The sequence below is a fragment of the Telopea speciosissima genome, chromosome 8, assembly GCF_018873765.1.
Source record: "Telopea speciosissima isolate NSW1024214 ecotype Mountain lineage chromosome 8, Tspe_v1, whole genome shotgun sequence".
Lineage (NCBI taxonomy): Eukaryota > Viridiplantae > Streptophyta > Magnoliopsida > Proteales > Proteaceae > Telopea > Telopea speciosissima.
The window spans coordinates 35,542,889-35,567,324 of record NC_057923.1 but is presented as its reverse complement, the minus strand read 5'-3'; the positions used below and the strand labels follow the sequence as shown (position 1 = coordinate 35,567,324).

Sequence of the window (24,436 nt, the reverse complement as noted above, 5' to 3'; positions counted from 1 at the left end):
TCACTCCCCAAAACACCCCCTGGGAGGATTGGGTAGGTGACCCGATTGCGTAACGGCAATCCGCCAAATCCCATTGATCTAGAAGCGAGTGCTTACATTCGTGAAACCACATTCATTCACTTTACCAAAGGCAAGATCAGAGTGCTGCAGATAAACTACAATTATAATAAAAAAGAAAGCATAGCGATACGAGAAATGATGATAATATATACATAAGATTGTCCTGATACATTTCCCAACTACCCACAAACTAGGAAACAAAGCTGACAAGAACAGAATTAAAGTTACTACATACATTTATATACCGGGTGAGATAACTCAACCCCCCAAAAAAAAGGAAAGTAAGAAGACTACAATAGAACCATAGTCAGAACGGGGATAAACTCCTAACATAAATAAAAAGGAGTCCCCAAGACAAAAAGCATCAAATGCGCTCTTCAACGGTCTTCATCAATGACCACCGAGAATGCACACATCATCGGCACGACCTCTGTTGAGGTCCATACCAAGATCATCATAATAACCAGGGCCCTCCTCCTCATAATGAACCTCCATGCCACAACGGCATCGATCTGCAAAATCACCTAAGAAAAACAATCCATAACAGAGTGTGAGCCCCACTGAGCCCGTGAGCAAAACATATCATCATGCATGAACGTGCAACCACAATTCACATGATCCTACATGATATGCAAGTCCAGATTATTCATTAGCCACCTAACATCACAATTAAGTCAGGTCTGTGCTACTACAATCCCCAATACATGTATCCGTGGTGCGGGCTTCTAACCCCTTCCCGTGATACACCCATTGAGTTGTCGGAAAGGACTAGTCAGCTCCCGCATTCGTTCACCAAGGTTAGCCCGACCAGCCCTCTGTGATTAACCCGTGGGACAATCCATTTCTTTTCTCTTTTCTTTTCTTTTCTAGCTTACAGCCCATATTCACCATTCCAGTGTTCTTTTCATTTTTTTTCTCTTTTCACATACACATATGGTCGCCCCTACAGGCATCCAACACCTTAACCCCTGTTGGCAAGGGTGCGTAGCATGGGTGATGAAACTCTAATCCCATGTCTATATGGCATCGCATGAGTTAGGTGGTGTCAATCGCATCCCATTCTACAGGCTACCACAGGCCTCATTTCCAAGCCGACTATGGCATCTAGTCTAACAATCACAATCATCATATAAAATTCACAGTGTTGATCAACTGACAATCAATGCGTAACAGTTTGAATAATTGAATTAAATTTAATAAACACAGCTTTAATATTTGAATTTAATTGCCAGCATAGCATCACAGATTACATGTACATATATGATAATATTTCACTCACCTGAGTTTGGTTCTAAGACCTTGATCGCAAACTCAGTTCCAATAGCAATTTGGTTGTTGACCTCGAGCGTGGGATCAAATCCTAAATATAAATTAGAAAGTGTCATATTAAGTTTTCAATCTATCTTTGGTAGTCCTATGGTTAACCTAAACTTATTGGGTTGAACCAGTTGTTCAGTTGGTTCTCACCTGGAATCCTCTGGGTCTTGCACTGGGCCTTAGGTCTATGTCCCATGGTGATGAGCACATTTATGTGTGAAATTTTATGGCATAAATTATACATTTTACCACATTGGACAGAGTTACTCGGTGCTTTCTTGTGCTTTTCAGGGTTTAGGTGAATTCTTGTGAAAATGAAGGAGATGATGCTAAGGAGATGTTTTTAAGCTTTTTAGAAGTGTAAATGGATGCATAGCCCATCGAGTCAGCTTCGCAATGGTTCAAACGGCACTTAATTCCGAGTTGAAACGAAGAAGTTATGGCCGTTTCCGTAACGACGCGTGAAAATGGTCTGCAGGGGTTTATTTATAATTATTGACAGTCGGATGGGGACAAAGTGAAGCAGAAGTTCAGATTTTAGGAGCCTTAATGCAATTATCAGAAGTTACTTTACTGTACCCGAAAGATTCCATTTGGAAGGCTCTGGACAGTCCAACTTCAACTTGAGATATCTTAGGCTCCCCAACTCCGAATTGGATGAAATTTGGGTCTATTTTGTGTGATTTTTCGCAAGGAACACAATGGTGAGACCTATATAAGCACCCCATACTCCACGTTTTCTGAAGGACAGAATGGGTATTTTATTTATTCTTGAAGGAATCCTAGTCATCACCCTTACTCTCTCTCTCCTCCAACTTCTCAAGGGCACTTCTGGAATTCTACTTGTGATAGATTTATATTTTCTCATCTATGGAAGGTTGAAAAATCAAAGATGCTTTGATTTATTGCTTGGAGAAGATATCTACAAAGAAAAGGAAGCACTTGTTAGAATTGGAAGTTTATTTTTCTAGAAATAGAAGGTCTATGTAAACAATCTTCTCTTCTTCTTCTTTCTATTTTTTTCTTTTTTCTTAGGATTCAAGGCATTGTAAAAGAGGAAAGAGAAGAGAATATTCTCTTTTCTTAGGGAATATTTCTCCTACACTTCCATCTTCTCTCTTCTCCTCTCTTCCACCTATAAATACCCCCTACCTCTCTTGTAAAAATTGGCTCATTCACTTACTGAAATTTCTTCTCTTCTTCTCTTTCTAATTTATGATTTTTGACTTTTCTAAGTTCTAGTTTGCTTTTATAATTTTTAGTTAATGGTTATAATAGGTTTAGTTTATGCTTTAATTTCAATTTAAGTCTTCAATTGGGTTGTAATTTCTTAATTCTAGTTTAGGTTTTAAGCTTTTTAGTCTAAGTTCTTAAGTTGATGACAAGACTTGAAGATTTAGAAGAGGAGGCCATGGTAAGTTTATGCAAGTATTCAAGCTTTTCATTTACATTCATGCAAGCACATCCAGGTTTTACTATCTAAACTCTCAATCTCATTCTCCATCTCCTCTATCTCTCTCTATCTTCTTCTTCTTCCCCCTCTATTTCTTTTATTTTAATTTTATATGGTTGTGGTTTATGGATGCATTTTTATTCCCTTATTTCTTTTTATGTGGTTAGTATGTGTGGTTGCATTTTTATTCCTTTCAATTCGCTTTAGTTTGATAGGTTAGATGCTCATGTGTTAGGACGCCGATGTAATCTCTTAATTTTGTTAGATGCTTATGAGTTAGGATGCATTAATTTTCGTTAGTTTAATTAGTTTAATTTAACACTTTAATTTGGTTCATTTAGCATTACTTTTAAGTTAGTTAAATAGAGTGGCGTATATCTCCTCGTGTTCGACCCGTAGCTACGATTGACCCGTACGCTTGCGATTTTATTTTAACTCAAACAAGTTTTTGGCGCCGTTGTCGGGGAGATTATTGTCCATTTTATTTATCTGATTTTTAAGTAGTTCGAAGTGTTTTAGTTTATTATTTTCTCTTCTTTTTTTTTTTTGAAAAAAAAAAAAAAAAATCAGTTTTTGAAAACCTCTTCTTGTTTCTCTTCTGTTTCAAATAGTGTGCGTCCAATCTAAAGTCCTTCATATGCTTCAACCCTCCATCTTTTGGTGTCCCTCATAGAATTAAGTTACCTATGATGCTACATCTTGACTTGGTTGGGTGGATTGACATGTGACTTATCTTTGGAGGTGACCACTCTTGATAACAGGAAAGCGACATAGTGAGAGTGTTGGAAACATAAACGTATAGTAGACCTCCATTCTACATCAGAATCCATATTGGAGTCGCACGTAGGTGGCTATAGAAGACTATACGGGTTCCCTTGCTTGTCAACCTATATGGCATCCTTACAGACTTTTGAACCATTGTTTCGATTTTTGAGGGATAGAGATGCACTATCTACCTTGGGGTCCCTCTTGTTTCTAGTTTTCTTTTTTTTTTTTTAAGTGTTTTATTTTTCTTTAATTTTTCTAAAGGAGACCTCATATCTATTTAGGTGGCTAAGGTGTGGACTCGTGATTCAAGTAATCGTCTTCTTAGAAGACCACTTCTCTACCACCTTTGACCATGGGTGACCAACAACCCAAGACTCTTAAGGATAGGTTTTACCCCACCAGGGCTGCACAGCCCTCATGCATTAGTCTGCCTGTTGTTACAGGGAATAACTATGAACTCAAGACCAACTTCATCAGCATGCTACCCCATTTCCATGGGATGGCTAATGAGGATGCAGATCTCTTCCTTAGGGAATTTGAGGAGGTCTGTGTTCTAATTAAGGTCCAGAATTTGACTGATGATGCAGTTAGGCTTAGGTTTATACCATTTGCCCTGAAAGACCAGGCCAAGAAGTGGCTCTATGGACTGCCAACAAACTCCATTAATACATGGGATGAGTTCACCATTGTCTTTTTGAGAAAATTCTTCCCTCTTCACAAGACCAATAAGCTTAAAAGTGACATCCTCCAGTTTAGGCAGAAACCACATGAGGATGCAGATCTCTTCCTTAGGGAATTTGAGGAGGTCTGTATTCTAATTAAGGTCCAGAATTTGACTGATGATGCAGTTAGGCTTAGGTTTATACCCTTTGCCCTGAAAGACCAGGCCAAGAAGTGGCTCTATGGACTGCCAACAAACTCCATTAATACATGGGATGAGTTCACCATTGTCTTTTTGAGAAAATTCTTCCCTCTTCACAAGACCAATAAGCTTAAAAGTGACATCCTCCGATTCGTAAACCACATGAGTCCTTTTCTAAATTCATGGAAAGATTCAAGGACCTCCTCTTAGAATGCCCTCACCATGGTTTTGACTTGTGGCAGCTATGCCAAATTATTTATGAGGGTATTGATTATCAGACCAAGCAACTTGTAGAGTCTATGTGTCCAGCAGGCTTTACTTCTTTTTCTGAGGAGAATGATGCATGGACATTCTTAACCAGCTTAGCTGATAAGACTAGGGAATGGGAATCTTCCCAAGAGGCTAAAAGGACCACTAAGGGGTATCTCATTGAGGGTTTGCCAGCCAAGGAGGCCAAACTTGATAGCCTCATAAAACGGTTGGAGTCCATAGTTCTTAAAGAGTCTATACCAGTTAATCCGGTCAACCAGGTCAACCATGTGTCGGTATGCAGTTGGTGCCAAACCCCTGGACACCTTTCTGAGGAATGCCCCAACACCTTGGTGGACAATTCCAGCACTGAGAATGTAAGTGCTCTCTACCAAAATAACCCATATAGCAATACTTACAATCCAGGATGGAGAAATCACCCCAATTTCTCATGGAATCAAGGGAACCAAGCAGGCCCATCCAACTTTAACCATCAAGGCCAGGTTGGTGCCCAAAGGACCAACTATGCACGACAAAGCCAAGGAATGTCTCCTAACCCCTTTCCCCCTCGTCCTCATCCAGGACCTTCTATTAATTCTGCTAGGCCTCCTCTCCTTGCACCTTATCAGCAACCCCCAGGGTTTACCAATATAGGAGAGGCAACAAGACTGAATGAGATGGACAACAAGATAGCTCTTCTCATGACAAGCCACAATAACATGGAAAAACAACTCACCCAACTTGTCACAATCCTGCATGAGAGGGAAATAGGGAAGTTACCTAGCCAGCCTGAGCCAAATCCTAGGCATCAGGTTCATATTCAGCAAGGTACCCAAGCTCCTCCAACCAATGTTGCACAAGGCCAACAGCACCAAGGGCCCTCTAGACAGGTAAATGTTGTTTATGCTTTAAGGAGTGACCGTGAGTATCAACAGGCTAATGCACCTCAGTCTTTATCATCTCATACTCCTGTTGACTCTCCCCCTTCTAAAGAGGCCATTGAAGTGCCTACTGTTTCAGGTTCGTCTGATGAACCTAAAGATATACTAGATGATTTGGTTGAGGAAACCAAAGAGGATTCTGTTGAGGAAGTTAAAAAGACCAACCCTGAAAGAATTTATATCCCACCTGCCTCTTTCCCAAATAGGTTGGTTAGCAAGAAGTCTCCTTCTGTGGAGAAGATATTGGATGTGTTCAAACAGGTTCAGGTGAATATCCCCTTGTTGGATGCTATTGCCCAGATCCCCGCTTATGCTAAAGTCCTCAAAGACTTATGCACCTAAAAGCGGACCACCAATGTACCCAAAAAGGCATCTTGGCTGCTAACATTAGTTCTCTAATCTCACAGCCAGTAGCAGCCAAGCATAAGGATCCAGGAAGCCCCACCATCTCTTGCACTATAGGCCATACTACTATTGATCATGCCTTATTGGACCTTGGTGCAAGTGTGAACCTCTTACCTTTTCATGTCTATCAACAACTGGGATTGGGAGAACTGAAACCGACCAAAATTACTCTTCAACTTGCAGATCGGTCGGTTAAAGTTCCTAAGGGAATGATTAAGGATGTCCTGTTGAAGGTTGGGGAATTTATTTTTCCTATAGATTTTATTATTTTAGATACCCAACCCACTGCCAACTTCAAGGACCAAATCCCAATGATATTGGGTAGACCATTCCTAGCTACCAGTAATGCTTTAATCAATTGCAGGAATGGTCTCATGAAATTATCTGTTGGCAATACTTCTATTGACTTCAATGTGTTTAGGTTGGGCAAGCAGCCTGACATGGATGAAGAGGTGCATATGCTTCAAGGATTTCCTGATGATATTGATACGTTCTTTGAGATTGATTTTGATTCGGGATTTCAAGAATGTATGCAAGAATTGGAGGGTGTTGATGATACTCCCTTATCTGAGGTCTAGAGCATCCAACCACCTTTGGAGCCCCTTGGACCCCTATCCACTTCCATTCCCAAATCCTCTATTATTGAGCCCCCCACATTAGAGTTGAAGGCATTGCCGTCCAACCTAAAGTATGTCTTCTTAGGACATGATCATACTCTTCCTGTTATTATTGCTTCTGATTTGACTTCTATTCAGGAAGAAAAGTTGATTAAGCTTCTAAAGGATAATAAGGAAGCCATAGGTTGGACCATGTCTGACATCAAAGGTAATAGCCCCTCCATTGTTCAACATCATATACATCTGATGGAGAGTTCCAAATCTTCTAGGGAACCCCAAAGGAGGGCTAATCCTGTGATAAAAGAGGCAATCAAGAAAGAGATCCTAAAATGCTTGGATCATAGCATCATTTATCCTATTTCTGATAGGCAATGGGTGAGTCCTGTGCAGGTTGTGCCTAAGAAAGGAGGAGTCACTGTAGTTGAGAATGCTAATAATGAGCTGATTCTAACCCGTATCCAAACGGGATGGAGAGTGTGCATTGACTATAGGAAATTGAATGCGGCAACTTGGAAGGACCACTTACCCTTACCTTTTATTGATCAGATGTTAGAGAGACTAGCTAGCCATGAATATTATTGTTTTCTTGATGGTTATGCAGGCTATAACTAAATTCCTATTGCTCTAGAGGACCCACACAAGACCACGTTCACATGCCCTTATGGAACCTTTGCTTACCGGCGTATGCCTTTTGGGCTTTGCAATGCCCCTGCTACATTCCAAAGGTGCATGATGAATATCTTTTCTATTATGGTAGAGCACTTCCTAGAGGTGTTTATGGATGTTTTTTCTATTCACGGCTCTACTTTTTTTAATTGCTTGCATCATCTCTCTTTGGTTCTTAAAAGATGCATAGAAAAGAACTTGGTCCTGAATTGGGAGAAGTGCCACTTCATGGTAAAGCAAGGTATAGTTCTTGGTCACATTGTGTCCAAAGAAGGGATCAAGGTTGATAGATCTAAGGTGAACCTTATTGCCAATTTACAACCACCCAAGAGTGTGAAGGACATTAAATCTTTTCCTGGCCATGCAGGTTTTTACAGGAGATTCATCAAGGACTTTAGCCAGATAGCTAGACCTCTCACCTCTCTTTTGGCAAAGGACTGCCCATTTGATTTCTCTTCTGAGTGTCATGATAGTTTTGAGCAATTGAAAAGAGCGTTGACTTCAGCCCCCATTATTCAAGCTCCAATTTGGACAGTTTCATTTGAACTTATGTGTGATGCCTCTGATTTTGCTATAGGGGCTGTTCTTGGGCAAAGAATCAATAAATTGCCCCATGTGATTTATTATGCAAGGGGCTGTTCTTAAATTGATTTTAAGAAAGTTGTGTTTGTTTAATTCTTAGATTAATAAATTAATTTTTTTTTTCATAAAAAATTAATAAAAGTCTGTACCTTTGTGTTTCCCAAGGTTATTTTAGGAAAATTCTAAGTTTTCATGAGTTATGATCCAAAAATCAGCAAAATTCATTCACTGGGCGATGTCTCTGGGCGTTGGACACATCGCCCAGAGAATCGGGGCGTAGGTATATGAGTCCGAGAGGGGCCCATTTCAAACCTAACTTCTTCTAAACCTCTCTAAACACTTGGGAAAGGTCCCTGGAGGGTAGTGTGACCAATTCCACACCAAATTCCTCGCGTTTCCTCGAGTTCTTCGCGAATCCACACATGCCTAGGTAAGATTTTTGGTTGCTTTCCCTATTTCAGTTCTTCCTTTTGTTTTCCCCACACTTTGGCTAGGGTTTTTGCCAAATCTTCTTGCCCTAACTATCTCTTTCCTTTTCATTTTGTAGAAAATGTCTACAAGCCACCGTACGGCTAGGAAATCTGTGGCTCAAAAGCGACTTTGAGTTGAAAGTGAATGTTCATCATCATCCTCATCTACGGTACCTCCATCTTCATATAGGGATGATTCCTCTTCGGAGGAACCCAAATTTGATTGATTCCATTTTTCTAGATACGAGCATTCTAAGGAATGGGACAACTGTAGATCCCTAAAAATTGTAAATGGCTGGGTCGTTCGGGTAGAGGACTTCCACCAGTACGGTCTCTTTGCTAGATTTAATGCCCAAGGTTGGGCATCTATGTTGTCACCTACCGAGCCTTGTTATCCTAACTTGGTTCGGTACTTTTACTGCAACTTGGTGCCATCTGGGGCACAAAAGTTTGGACTGTTGAGTAGGGTGAAGGCAGTGGACATCCATTTGACCACAACTTCACTAGCAGGGATATTGGGTTTACCCAATATAGGAGAGAGGTGTTATTACAAACCTCGCATGGATATTTTTGAGATGTTTTCTTTGGAGACTAGGAGGACAGTCTTCAAAGCACTGACAGGGTGACAGAGCACACCAAAATCTGAGGCTTCCTATAAGCTCAGTGCTAGAGTGATTAGTAGGTGTGTTACCTACAATATCTACCCCAAGGGCGGGAATCGGGGTAGCATAATTATGATGAGAGCCTACATCACCTATTGTCTCCTGGGAGCTGGCAGAGGGGGTCCAGTCATCAACCTTCCATATCTTTTACTCCAGGTTATGCTATATCATGCGCAGAACCCATCGGATGGGAACCTTCTGGGAAGTTTCTTACCTTGGTTTTTCGACATTTTGAGGTTCCCCTAGAGGGTGAGTACATGGAGAAGGACAAATCCAGGCCCATTGATAAGACTTCGATATTGAAGATGAAGGTGCCTGGGGAGGATCCACCAGAGGGTGAGGAGCAGGTAGGGATGCAGCAGGAAGATGAGGGGTTGGATGCCGAGGAGTAGGGTGATGATGTGCATGATGAGGAGTTGCACAGAGTAGAGCAGGATGTTGTCGGGGGTGTACATGATGAGAGGCAGGACATTGGTGCAAAGGATGTGGGTTTGGGCGGCTTTGAGTGTGTTGACACTCAGTTTACTGACTTACCTGCCTATGAGGTGATGGGTGCCACCAGTTCTCAGATTCCAGGGCCTTTTGAGTGGACGCAGATGATGTCACATTTCCAGAGCCTTGGTACCCAGCTTTCAGACATGGCGACTAGGATGGACTAGGGCTTTACTTCCATGGAGAGCAGAGTGGGATCTGTAGAGCAACGTCTAGATTTTTGGGACAGATTCTACAAGGTTAACTCTCGCCAGACACAGCCTCCTTTGAGTGACTTACCTCCTACCGAGTAGTTCCTGTCGATTTATGCTACATGGTTATGACTATCTTCTTTTTTTTATACTTATGTATTTTTCTTTGTTTGGGTTGTATCTAGTCTAGTGTTTTTTTCTTTTTTATGTTAGCTTATGTCATTATTGGGTTGCAGTTCATGTAATTAAAACTTATGTAGTAGCATAGACACAGTCAACTTTAATTTAATAGAAATTATGCAGTTTTGTCTGATTACAACTACCTCCCTTGTAGCTTTTAACTCTTTACTTGTTTTTAATATTGGTAGCTTATTTACCCTAATCTGCATTCCATGAATGTAAGAAGAGCCTCACTCTCTGATACCAAGCTCTGTCACTCCCCAAAACACCCCCTGGGAGGATTGGGTAGGTGACCCGAATTGCGTAACGGCAATCCGCCAAATCCCATTGATCTAGAAGCAGTGCTTACATTCGTGAAACCACATTCATTCACTTTACCAAAGGCAAGATCAGAGTGCTGCAGATAAACTACAATTATAATAAAAAAGAAAGCATAGCGATACGAGAAATGATGATAATATATACATAAGATTGTCCTGATACATTTCCCAACTACCCACACACTAGGAAACAAAGCTGACAAGAACAGAATTAAAGTTACTACATACATTTATATACCGGGTGAGATAACTCAACCCCCAAAAAAAAAGAAAGTAAGAAGACTACAATAGAACCATAGTCAGAACGGGGATAAACTCCTAACATAAATAAAAAGGAGTCCCCAAGACAAAAAGCATCAAATGCGCTCTTCAACGGTCTTCATCAATGACCACCGAGAATGCACACATCATCGGCACGACCTCTGTTGAGGTCCATACCAAGATCATCATAATAACCAGGGCCCTCCTCCTCATAATGAACCTCCATGCCACAACGGCATCGATCTGCAAAATCACCTAAGAAAAACAATCCATAACAGAGTGTGAGCCCCACTGAGCCCGTGAGCAAAACATATCATCATGCATGAATGTGCAACCACAATTCACATGATCCTACATGATATGCAAGTCCAGATTATTCATTAGCCACCTAACATCACAATTAAGTCAGGTCTGTGCTACTACAATCCCCAATACATGTATCCGTGGTGCGGGCTTCTAACCCCTTCTCGTGATACACCCATTGAGTTGTCGGAAAGGACTAGTCAGCTCCCGCATTCGTTCACCAAGGTTAGCCCGACCAGCCCTCTGTGATTAACCCGTGGGACAATCCATTTCTTTTCTCTTTTCTTTTCTTTTCTAGCTTACAGCCCATATTCACCATTCCAGTGTTCTTTTCATTTTTTTTCTCTTTTCACATACACATATGGTCGCCCCTACAGGCATCCAACACCTTAACCCCTGTTGGCAAGGGTGCGTAGCATGGGTGATGAAACTCTAATCCCATGTCTATATGGCATCGCATGAGTTAGGTGGTGTCAACCGCATCCCATTCTACAGGCTACCACAGGCCTCATTTCCAAGCCGACTATGGCATCTAGTCTAACAATCACAATCATCATATAAAATTCACAGTGTTGATCAACTGACAATCAATGCGTAACAGTTTGAATAATTGAATTAAATTTAATAAACACAGCTTTAATATTTGAATTTAATTGCCAGCATAGCATCACAGATTACATGTACATATATGATAATATTTCACTCACCTGAGTTTGGTTCTAAGACCTTGATCGCAAACTCAGTTCCAATAGCAATTTGGTTGTTGACCTCGAGCGTGGGATCAAATCCTAAATATAAATCAGAAAGTGTCATATTAAGTTTTCAATCTATCTCTGGTAGTCCTATGGTTAACCTAAACTTATTGGGTTGAACCAGTTGTTCAGTTGGTTCTCACCTGGAATCCTCTGGGTCTTGCACTGGGCCTTAGGTCTATGTCCCATGGTGATGAGCACATTTATGTGTGAAATTTTATGGCATAAATTATACATTTTACCACATTGGACAGAGTTACTCGGTGCTTTCTTGTGCTTTTCAGGGTTTAGGTGAATTCTTGTGAAAATGAAGGAGATGATGCTAAGGAGATGTTTTTAAGCTTTTTAGAAGTGTAAATGGATGCATAGCCCATCGAGTCAGCTTCGCAATGGTTCAAACGGCACTTAATTCCGAGTTGAAACGAAGAAGTTATGGCCGTTTCCGTAACGACGCGTGAAAATTGTCTGCAGGGGTTTATTTATAATTATTGACAGTCGGATGGGGACAAAGTGAAGCGGAAGTTCAGATTTTAGGAGCCTTAATGCAATTATCAGAAGTTACTTTACTGTACCCGAAAGATTCCATTTGGAAGGCTCTGGACAGTCCAACTTCAACTTGAGATATCTTAGGCTCCCCAACTCCGAATTGGATGAAATTTGGGTCTATTTTGTGTGATTTTTCGCAAGGAACACAATGGTGAGACCTATATAAGCACCCCATACTCCACGTTTTCTGAAGGACAGAATGGGTATTTTATTTATTCTTGAAGGAATCCTAGTCATCACCCTTACTCTCTCTCTCCTCCAACTTCTCAAGGGCACTTCTGGAATTCTACTTGGGATAGATTTATATTTTCTCATCTATGGAAGGTTGAAAAATCAAAGATGCTTTGATTTTATTGCTTGGAGAAGATATCTACAAAGAAAAGGAAGCACTTGTTAGAATTGGAAGTTTATTTTTCTAGAAATAGAAGGTCTATGTAAACAATCTTCTCTTCTTCTTCTTTCTATTTTTTTCTTTTTTCTTAGGATTCAAGGCATTGTAAAAGAGGAAAGAGAAGAGAATATTCTCTTTTCTTAGGGAATATTTCTCCTACACTTCCATCTTCTCTCTTCTCCTCTCTTCCACCTATAAATACCCCCTACCTCTCTTGTAAAAATTGGCTCATTCACTTACTGAAATTTCTTCTCTTCTTCTCTTTCTAATTTATGATTTTTGACTTTTCTAAGTTCTAGTTTGCTTTTATAATTTTTAGTTAATGGTTATAATAGGTTTAGTTTATGCTTTAATTTAAATTTAAGTCTTCAATTGGGTTGTAATTTCTTAATTCTAGTTTAGGTTTTAAGCTTTTTAGTCTAAGTTCTTAAGTTGATGACAAGACTTGAAGATTTAGAAGAGGAGGCCATGGTAAGTTTATGCAAGTATTCAAGCTTTTCATTTACATTCATGCAAGCACATCCAGGTTTTACTATCTAAACTCTCAATCTCATTCTCCATCTCCTCTATCTCTCTCTATCTTCTTCTTCTTCCCCCTCTATTTCTTTTATTTTAATTTTATATGGTTGTGGTTTATGGATGCATTTTTATTCCCTTATTTCTTTTTATGTGGTTAGTATGTGTGGTTGCATTTTTATTCCTTTCAATTCGCTTTAGTTTGATAGGTTAGATGCTCATGTGTTAGGACGCCGATGTAATCTCTTAATTTTGTTAGATGCTTATGAGTTAGGATGCATTAATTTTCGTTAGTTTAATTAGTTTAATTTAACACTTTAATTTGGTTCATTTAGCATTACTTTTAAGTTAGTTAAATAGAGTGGCGTATATCTCCTCGTGTTCGACCCGTAGCTACGATTGACCCGTACGCTTGCGATTTTATTTTAACTCAAACAAGTTTTTGGCGCCGTTGTCGGGGAGATTATTGTCCATTTTATTTATCTGATTTTTAAGTAGTTCGAAGTGTTTTAGTTTATTATTTTCTCTTCTTTTTTTTTTTTTGAAAAAAAAAAAAAAATCAGTTTTTGAAAACCTCTTCTTGTTTCTCTTCTGTTTCAAATAGTGTGCGTCCAATCTAAAGTCCTTCATATGCTTCAACCCTCCATCTTTTGGTGTCCCTCATAGAATTAAGTTACCTATGACGCTACATCTTGACTTGGTTGGGTAGATTGACATGTGACTTATCTTTGGAGGTGACCACTCTTGATAACAGGAAAGCGACATAGTGAGAGTGTTGGAAACATAAACGTATAGTAGACCTCCATTCTACATCAGAATCCATATTGGAGTCGCACGTAGGTGGCTATAGAAGACTATACGGGTTCCCTTGCTGTCAACCTATATGGCATCCTTACAACTTTTGAACCATTGTTTCGATTTTTGAGGGATAGAGATGCACTATCTACCTTGGGGTCCCTCTTGTTTCTAGTTTTCTTTTTTTTTTTTTAAGTGTTTTATTTTTCTTTAATTTTTCTAAAGGAGACCTCATATCTATTTAGGTGGCTAAGGTGTGGACTCGTGATTCAAGTAATCGTCTTCTTAGAAGACCACTTCTCTACCACCTTTGACCATGGGTGACCAACAACCCAAGACTCTTAAGGATAGGTTTTACCCCACCAGGGCTGCACAGCCCTCATGCATTAGTCTGCTGTTGTTACGGGGAATAACTATGAACTCAAGACCAACTTCATCGACATGCTACCCCATTTCCATGGGATGGCTAATGAGGATGCGAGATCTCTTCCTTAGGGAATTTGAGGAGGTCTGTGTTCTAATTAAGGTCCAGAATTTGACTGATGATGCAGTTAGGCTTAGGTTTATACCATTTGCCCTGAAAGACCAGGCCAAGAAGTGGCTCTATGGACTGCCAACAAACTCCATTAATACATGGGATGAGTTCACCATTGTCTTTTTGAGAAAATTCTTCCCTCTTCACAAGACCAATAAGCTTAAAAGTGACATCCTCCAGTTTAGGCAGAAACCACATGAGGATGCAGATCTCTTCCTTAGGGAATTTGAGGAGGTCTGTATTCTAATTAAGGTCCAGAATTTGACTGATGATGCAGTTAGGCTTAGGTTTATACCCTTTGCCCTGAAAGACCAGGCCAAGAAGTGGCTCTATGGACTGCCAACAAACTCCATTAATACATGGGATGAGTTCACCATTGTCTTTTTGAGAAAATTCTTCCCTCTTCACAAGACCAATAAGCTTAAAAGTGACATCCTCCAGTTTAGGCAGAAACCACATGAGTCCTTTTCTAAATTCATGGAAAGATTCAAGGACCTTCTCTTAGAATGCCCTCACCATGGTTTTGACTTGTGGCAGCTATGCCAAATTATTTATGAGGGTATTGATTATCAGACCAAGCAACTTGTAGAGTCTATGTGTCCAGCAGGCTTTACTTCTTTTTCTGAGGAGAATGATGCATGGACATTCTTAACCAGCTTAGCTGATAAGACTAGGGAATGGGAATCTTCCCAAGAGGCTAAAAGGACCACTAAGGGGTATCTCATTGAGGGTTTGCCAGCCAAGGAGGCCAAACTTGATAGCCTCATAAAACGGTTGGAGTCCATAGTTCTTAAAGAGTCTATACCAGTTAATCCGGTCAACCAGGTCAACCATGTGTCGGTATGCAGTTGGTGCCAAACCCCTGGACACCTTTCTGAGGAATGCCCCAACACCTTGGTGGACAATTCCAGCACTGAGAATGTAAGTGCTCTCTACCAAAATAACTCATATAGCAATACTTACAATCCAGGATGGAGAAATCACCCCAATTTCTCATGGAATCAAGGGAACCAAGCAGGCCCATCCAACTTTAACCATCAAGGCCAGGTTGGTGCCCAAAGGACCAACTATGCACGACAAAGCCAAGGAATGTCTCCTAACCCCTTTCCCCCTCGTCCTCATCCAGGACCTTCTATTAATTCTGCTAGGCCTCCTCTCCTTGCACCTTATCAGCAACCCCGGGTTTACCAATATAGGAGAGGCAACAAGGCCGAATGAGATGGACAACAAGATAGCTCTTCTCATGACAAGCCACAATAACATGGAAAAACAACTCACCCAACTTGTCACAATCCTGCATGAGAGGAAATAGGGAAGTTACCTAGCCAGCTGAGCCAAATCCTAGGCATCGGGTTCATATTCACAAGGTACCCAAGCTCCTCCAACCAATGTTGCACAAGGCCAACAGACACCAAGGGCCCTCTAGACAGGTAAATGTTGTTTATGCTTTAAGGAGTGACCGTGAGTATCAACAGGCTAATGCACCTCAGTCTTTATCATCTCATACTCCTATTGACTCTCCCCCTTCTAAAGAGGCCATTGAAGTGCCCTCTTGTTTCAGGTTCGTCTGATGAACCTAAAGATATACTAGATGATTTGGTTGAGGAAACCAAAGAGGATTCTGTTGAGGAAGTTAAAAAGACCAACCCTGAAAGAATTTATATCCCACCTGCCCCTTTCCCAAATAGGTTGGTTAGCAAGAAGTCTCCTTCTGTGGAGAAGATATTGGATGTGTTCAAACAGGTTCAGGTGAATATCCCCTTGTTGGATGCTATTGCCCAGATCCCCGCTTATGCTAAAGTCCTCAAAGACTTATGCACCTAAAAGCGGACCACCAATGTACCCAAAAAGGCATCTTGGCTGCTAACATTAGTTCTCTAATCTCACAGCCAGTAGCAGCCAAGCATAAGGATCCAGGAAGCCCCACCATCTCTTGCACTATAGGCCATACTACTATTGATCATGCCTTATTGGACCTTGGTGCAAGTGTGAACCTCTTACCTTTTCATGTCTACCAACAACTGGGATTGGGAGAACTGAAACCGACCAAAATTACTCTTCAACTTGCAGATCGGTCGGTTAAAGTTCCTAAGGGAATGATTAAGGATGTCCTGTTGAAGGTTGGGGAATTTATTTTTCCTATAGATTTTATTATTTTAGATACCCAACCCACTGCCAACTTCAAGGACCAAATCCCAATGATATTGGGTAGACCATTCCTAGCTACCAGTAATGCTTTAATCAATTGCAGGAATGGTCTCATGAAATTATCTGTTGGCAATACTTCTGTTGACTTCAATGTGTTTAGGTTGGGCAAGCAGCCTGACATGGATGAAGAGGTGCATATGCTTCAAGGATTTCCTGATGATATTGATACGTTCTTTAAGATTGATTTTGATTCGGGATTTCAAGAATGTATGCAAGAATTGGAGGGTGTTGATGATACTCCCTTATCTGAGGTCTAGAGCATCCAACCACCTTTGGAGCCCCTTGGACCCCTATCCACTTCCATTCCCAAATCCTCTATTATTGAGCCCCCCACATTAGAGTTGAAGGCATTGCCGTCCAACCTAAAGTATGTCTTCTTAGGACATGATCATACTCTTCCTGTTATTATTGCTTCTGATTTGACTTCTATTCAGGAAGAAAAGTTGATTAAGCTTCTAAAGGATAATAAGGAAGCCATAGGTTGGACCATGTCTGACATCAAAGGTAATAGCCCCTCCATTGTTCAACATCATATACATCTGATGGAGAGTTCCAAATCTTCTAGGGAACCCCAAAGGAGGGCTAATCCTGTGATAAAAGAGGCAATCAAGAAAGAGATCCTAAAATGCTTGGATCATAGCATCATTTATCCTATTTCTGATAGGCAATGGGTGAGTCCTGTGCAGGTTGTGCCTAAGAAAGGAGGAGTCACTGTAGTTGAGAATGCTAATAATGAGCTGATTCTAACCCGTATCCAAATGGGATGGAGAGTGTGCATTGACTATAGGAAATTGAATGCGGCAACTTGGAAGGACCACTTACCCTTACCTTTTATTGATCAGATGTTAGAGAGACTAGCTAGCCATGAATATTATTGTTTTCTTGATGGTTATGCAGGCTATAACTAAATTCCTATTGCTCTAGAGGACCCACACAAGACCACGTTCACATGCCCTTATGGAACCTTTGCTTACCGGCGTATGCCTTTTGGGCTTTGCAATGCCCCTGCTACATTCCAAAGGTGCATGATGAATATCTTTTCTATTATGGTAGAGCACTTCCTAGAGGTGTTTATGGATGTTTTTTCTATTCACGGCTCTACTTTTTTTAATTGCTTGCATCATCTCTCTTTGGTTCTTAAAAGATGCATAGAAAAGAACTTGGTCCTGAATTGGGAGAAGTGCCACTTCATGGTAAAGCAAGGTATAGTTCTTGGTCACATTGTGTCCAAAGAAGGGATCAAGGTTGATAGATCTAAGGTGAACCTTATTTCCAATTTACAACCACCCAAGAGTGTGAAGGACATTAAATCTTTTCTTGGCCATGCAGGTTTTTACAGGAGATTCATCAAGGACTTTAGCCAGATAGCTAGACCTCTCACCTCTCTTTTGGCAAAGGACTGCCCATTTGATTTCTCTTCTGAGTGTCATGATAGTTTTGAGCAATTGAAAAGAGCGTTGACTTTAGCCCCCATTATTCAAGCTCCAATTTGGACAGTTTCATTTGAACTTATGTGTGATGCCTCTGATTTTGCTATAGGGGCTGTTCTTGGGCAAAGAATCAATAAATTGCCCCATGTGATTTATTATGCAAGTAAGACTCTTAATGATGCACAGCTTAATTATACCACCACTGAGAAAGAATTTTTAGCTGTTGTGTTTGCTTTAGAGAAGTTTAGGCCCTACTTGGTTGGATCACATGTGATTGTTTATACTGACCATGCAGCTATCAAATATCTTGTGCAGAAGAAAGATGCCAAGGCTCGCCTCATTAGGTGGGTCCTTTTGTTACAAGAATTTGATCTTGAAATTAGGGATAAGAAAGGGTGTGAAAATTTAGTTGCAGACCATCTATCCCGGCTGCCTAATTCCTTGACTGTTGATTCTCCAGTCAACGAGAATTTTCCTGATGAGTATCTAATGGTAATGTCTAGTGAACCTTGGTTTGCTAACATTGTTAATTATCTGGTTACGGGTGTGACACCTGCACATTGGTCCACCCAAGATAAGAATCGTTTCTTTTCACAAGTTAAGTATTTCTTTTGGGATGATCCTTATCTTTTAAGACCTGCCCGGATCAAGTAATCCGGAGATGTGTCCCTGATCATGAGCAACAATCTGTCTTATCTTTTTGCCATGATCAGGCTTGTGGAGGCCATTTTGGGCCTAATAAGACTGCGGCCAAAGTTTTACAGTGTGGATTTTATTGGCCTAGTCTATTTAAAGACACTTTTACTTATTACAGGGCATGTTCTTCATGCCAATCCTTAGGGCGTCTTACTAAGAGAAATATGATGCCCCTCAACCCAATTCTGGTGGTTGAGGTGTTTGATGTATGGGGTATTGATTTCATGGGGCCTTTCCCTAACTCTTTTGGTAACCTGTACATATTACTTGCTGTGGACTATGTGTCCAAATGGATTGAGGCAGTTGCTTGTAAGACCAATGACCACAAGGTGGTTGTGAAATTTCTGAAGGAGAACATCTTCTCCCGTTTTGGTACTCCCCGGGCTCTCATTAGTGATCGGGGCAAGCATTTTTGTAATCGGCCTTTTGAGGCCCTCATGAAAAAGTATGGTGTCGTCCATAAGTTGGCCACACCCTACCATCCCCAGACCAGTGGCCAGGTTGAGGTTTCAAATAGGAAGATTAAGCAAATTCTTAAGAAAACCATCAACCCGAACCGCAAGGATTGGTCTAACCGATTGGTAGATGCATTGTGGGCCCATAGGACAGCCTTCAAGATCGATCTTGGTCAATCTCTGTACCATCTGGTGTATGGAAAGGCATGTCACTTACCTGTAGAGATTGAGCACAAGGCCTTTTGGGCTATCAAGAAGCTTAACTTTGACCTACGCACTGCAAGTGCCCATAGGAAACTCCAACTATCTGAGTTGGAAGAGCTTAGGAATGAGGCATATGAGAATGCCAGAATTTACAAGGAAAAAATCAAGGCTTTCCATGATAGGCACATTTTGAGAAAATCTTTTGAGGTAGGCCAGAATGTCTTATTGTACAATTCTCGTTTGCATATCTTTCCAGGTAAGCTGCGTTCTAGATGGGATGGCCCCTATATTGTTCAAAAAGTTTATCCTCATGGGACTGTTGAAGTCCTCAATCCAAGTACAGGAGCTACTTTCAAGGTCAATGGCCAAAGATTGAAGCCGTACATAGAGATGCCTACTCCAGTTGACGAAGAGGTCATGAATCTCCATGAGCCTCTTTACCTTGACCCCTGATATCTTGGTGTGTATCCCCTCCCTTGTCCTTATTCTTTCTTTTTTGCATGCATTGAGGACACTGCATGAATTAAGTGTGGGGGGGTGTGTTGAACTTTAATTGTGAATTTTGTGAATTTTGAATTTTGTGAATTTTGATTGTGGCGATAGTTTTTGGGTATGTGCATAAGTCTCTTCGATTTGCAAAGCGAGAGTGAGAGGGAATTAGGTGCCCTCCTAGCATGCGAAATAATAAAAAAATCTCTTTTCAAGGATGGTAGTTGGTTTGTATCCGGTGATGGGGATTGAGTTTGAAAATATGAGTGCTACTTCATGTGATGGTTAGATTCCTCTATGTGTTTATGGACCCCTTTGATCTTTTGGCTAGTAGATGAGACCAATTTCTTTGTGGCAAGGCAAGAAAGTGGAAGTGAATGAAAAAGAAAAAGAAAAAAAACAAGGAACAGAAAAGAAAGTGGAATTCCTTAGGACTAGACAGGACACTGTGCCTCATGAAGCAGGGTGACTTGATCGAAATTCCTTGGAAGGAAACTCAAAAAAAAAAAACTCTTGCATCAATGTCTCAATGTCTTATGGATATATGCAAAAAGCGAAGCTACCAAGTATTTGGGTGTCTGGTGTATGCTCCACCATGTCATTCAGAGAACAGTAGTGGAGTAGAAATAGATTTTGTGGTTGAGAAAGAAAAAAAAACTTTTGCCTTAATGCCTGAAAAAAAAAAATATATATGGTCAACAATACTCAATGCCTAAGTCTTTGGTTCCATCGATGCTATGGGGGGTTTACTTGAAGGTGAGTAGTGTTCAGAAAATATGAGGAGATCCCTTGAACTTGATGCATGCTTGTTACTTGAATTGATGTGGGGTGATAAAATTCAAGGGTGGGGGAACCTTTGGCTCCTTGATCATTAGTTGAACACTTTTTGGGATTATGTGCACTGTCCTACTTATGCCATGATTAAAATTTATAGCATTTATTTACAATTAAATTTTGGGTGTATATTTACTGCAAACACCCACGAGACACAACTCGTCCACGAGGGGTAACCTAGGGGTTTAAAGGCTTGTTGCACATGCTAAGTGCAACCGTGATTCCTACGAAAGTGAGTTAGGATTTTCTGCATTCTAGGTTAGTTTTTGTTTTTGCTTTACTTGAGGACAAGTAACGTTCAAGTATGGGGGAATCTGATGAGCACATTTATGTGTGAAATTTTAGGGCATAAATTATACATTTTACCACATTGGACAGAGTTACTCGGTGCTTTCTTGTGCTTTTCAGGGTTTAGGTGAATTCTTGTGAAAATTAAGGAGATGATGCTAAGGAGATGTTTTTAACCTTTTTAGAAGTGTAAATGGATGCATAGCCCATCGAGTCAGCTTCGCAATGGTTCAAACGGCACTTAATTCCGAGTTGAAACGAAAAAGTTATGGCCGTTTCCGTAACGACGCGTGAAAATGGTCTGTAGGGGTTTATTTATAATTATTGACAGTCGGATGGGGACAAATTGAAGCGAAAGTTCGGATTTTAGGGGCCTTAATGCAATTATCAGAAGTTACTTTACTGTACCCGAAAGATTCCATTTGGAAGGCTCTGGACAGTCCAACTTCAACTTGAGATATCTTGGGCTCCCCAACTCCGAATTGGATGAAATTTGGGTCTATTTTGTGTGATTTTTCGCAAGGAACACAATGGTGAGACCTATTTAAGCACCCCATACTCCACGTTTTCTGAAGGACAGAATGGGTATTTTATTTATTCTTGAAAGAATCCTAGTCATCACCCTTACTCTCTCTCTCCTCCAACTTCTCAAGGACACTTCTGGAATTCTACTTGGGATAGATTTATATTTTCTCATCTATGGAAGGTTGAAAAATCAAAGATGCTTTGATTTTATTGCTTGGAGAAGATATCTACAAAGAAAAGGAAGCACTTGTTAGAATTGGAAGTTTATTTTTCTAGAAATAGAAGGTCTACGGAAACAATCTTCTCTTCTTCTTCTTCTTCTTTCTATTTTTTTCTTTTTTCTTAGGATTCAAGGCATTGTAAAAGAGGAAAGAGAAGAGAATATTCTCTTTTCTTAGGGAATATTTCTCCTACACTTCCATCTTCTCTCTTCTCCTCTCTTCCACCTATAAATACCCCCTACCTCTCTTGTAAAAATTGGCTCATTCACTTAGTGAAATTTCTTCTCTTCTTCTCCTTCTAATTTGTGATTTTTGGCTTTTCGAAGTTCTAGTTTGCTTTTATAATGTTTAGTTAATGGTTATAATAGGTTTAGTTTATGCTTTAATTTCAATTTAGGTCTTCAATTGGGTTGTAATTTCTTAATTCTAGTTTAGGTTTTAAGCCTTCTAGTCTAAGTTCTTAAGTTGATGACAAGACTTGAAGATTTAGAAGAGGAGGCCATGGTAAGTTTATGCAAGTATTCAAGCTTTTCATTTACATTCATGCAAGCACATCCAGGTTTTACTATCTAAACTCTCAATCTCATTCTCCATCTCCTCTATCTCTCTCTATCTTCTTCTTCTTCCCCCTCTATTTCTTTTATTTTAATTTTATATGGTTGTGGTTTATGGATGCATTTTTATTCCCTTATTTCTTTTTATGTGGTTAGTATGTGTGATTGCATTTTTATTCCTTTCAATTCGCTTTAGTTTGATAGGTTAGATGCTCATGTGTTAGGACGCCGATTTAATCTCTTAATTTTGTTAGATGCTTATGAGTTAGGATGCATTGATTTTCGTTAGTTTAATTAGTTTAATTTAACACTTTAATTTGGTTCATTTTGCATTACTTTTAAGTTAGTTAAATATAGTGGCGTATATCTCCTCGTGTTCAACCCGTAGCTACGATTGACCCGTACGCTTGCGGTTTTATTTTAACTCAAACACATGGCAGCATCCAGAGTCAATGACATAAGGGTAAAATGGTCATTCTCAGTGATTGTACCTGACCCTAGGTCAGATTAGGTTCACAGTGTTGTTCACAGTCTGTCTGTGCTATAGGACCAAGCACAACAGGGTTTCCTTCACCTGCGGGGTCCATTTGGGTTCCAAATTCAACCCTTCTCAAGGACAGATGTGAAAAAGGGCAATTAGGTCATTTTCCATCTTCCCACATCGCCACATGTTCAATGGGTGAGGTTCCCAAAGCCAGATCAGCATTTCTGCAGTAAAACCTTCACTGGGTGATGGCTCTGGGCGTTGGGTACATCGCCCAGAGTCTGCAAATCGACAAAGGGCTGAGATTCCAAGGTTGGGCTTCATAGGCAGTGCTCAAATCTGATCTCCATGCATGTTAGGGGGTCAGGTAGCCCTAGGAATGATCTCCATTTTGGTCCAAATGGATCCTCCATCGGACCCACCATTTGGCTGCCAGAGGCTGCCGAGACAACCTAGTGAATAGTATCACAGGGTTTTCTCCAAGCATGAATCTCAGTTTCAGCCACATGCAAGGCTGGAAATAAGTGTAAGATAGTGATTCATGGCTGAAATTTCCCAGGGCTAGGTTAGTGTAGCCAGGGTTTACATCTAGGGTTCCAATTAGTCAGCCAGTAGTGAATCTGGGCAGTGCAGCTGTGTACAGCCAGATTTGGCTCTCATAAACAGCAAACTAGACTTATATTTTTGTTCAAAAATCATAGATCTTCCATGCTCTATGCTTGCATGGCAGATCTGGAGCTGTTCAGGGCAAGCCCTAGCTATTCTAGGCTACCCAGGAAGTAGAAAATATACAACTATAAGCACAAATGAGATGCAGCAAATCTAAGCAGAGTTTCTATACCTGCATAGGGCTGAGGAAACTCGGTTCCAGGCCTTGGTTGAGAAGCTGCACTCCCCCCCCCTTCCTTTCTTCCTTCCTCTTCCTCTCTTCTTTCTCTCTTCTTTCTCTCCTTTCTCTCCTCACGGTTCCAATAGTGCTACGGGCTCTAAATGAGCCCAAGGCATTCCTATTTATAGGCCCAGCCCACACTGAGGCCTGTTTGGCTATTAAGGCCTATTTTTAAAATGTGTTTTTAAACTAATTCTAAGTGATTCTGGGCACACTAGTGGGGTCCACAGTGAACCAAGGGTATGAGGTGGTCCCTCAGACTCCCCTCTATCTATGGAGGGTGCCCAAGCTCATGTTGGGTGGTCCCCATAATTAAAATCCATTAAAATATGTTGTTTCACTCACTGGGCGATGTCTCTGGGCCTTATCTACATCGCCCAGTGCCATCGCCTAGAGATCACAGCAAAGCTGAATCTCAGTGGGGCTTGCATAGGGCTTTGACCCTTGGTCAGGGCATTGTCCCCACATTCCATTTGGAGCTTTTTACACACTTTTCCAAAGGTGGGTCCCACATTTATTGAGAGGAGAGAGATTACTTGGAGTCCAGACCATACATCATGCTATGAGTTGTGCATTTGCAGGGGTCTGCTATCCACCTACTGACCGGCATGTAGGATGATCCACACAGGGTTTCTTCATCAATCCAAACCACTGGAGTGATGCTCCACAGTGTTCTTGGTTGCCTGATCAGGGGTTCCTATCCTTCAACCAAAATTCCAGCCAGTCAGGAGCAGGGTTTGACACCATCGCCCAGTACATTGCCCAGAGAATCGGGGTGCAGGTTATATCAGTCCGAGAGCTCATTTCTTTCTCTCATTTTCTATG

General features: G+C 40.7%; 1 non-coding gene and 1 pseudogene across 1 annotated transcript; one reads left to right on the top strand and one right to left on the bottom strand.

The window, feature by feature from the left end:
- LOC122672261 overlaps positions 1-19,657 on the top strand; it is a 45,076-nt pseudogene extending 25,419 nt beyond the window's left edge.
- On the bottom strand, positions 14,752-14,858 carry LOC122638481. Its single transcript, XR_006329473.1, has one exon. It is a non-coding gene; the product is annotated as a small nucleolar RNA R71 (small nucleolar RNA).
- Positions 19,658-24,436: the final 4,779 nt, after the last annotated feature.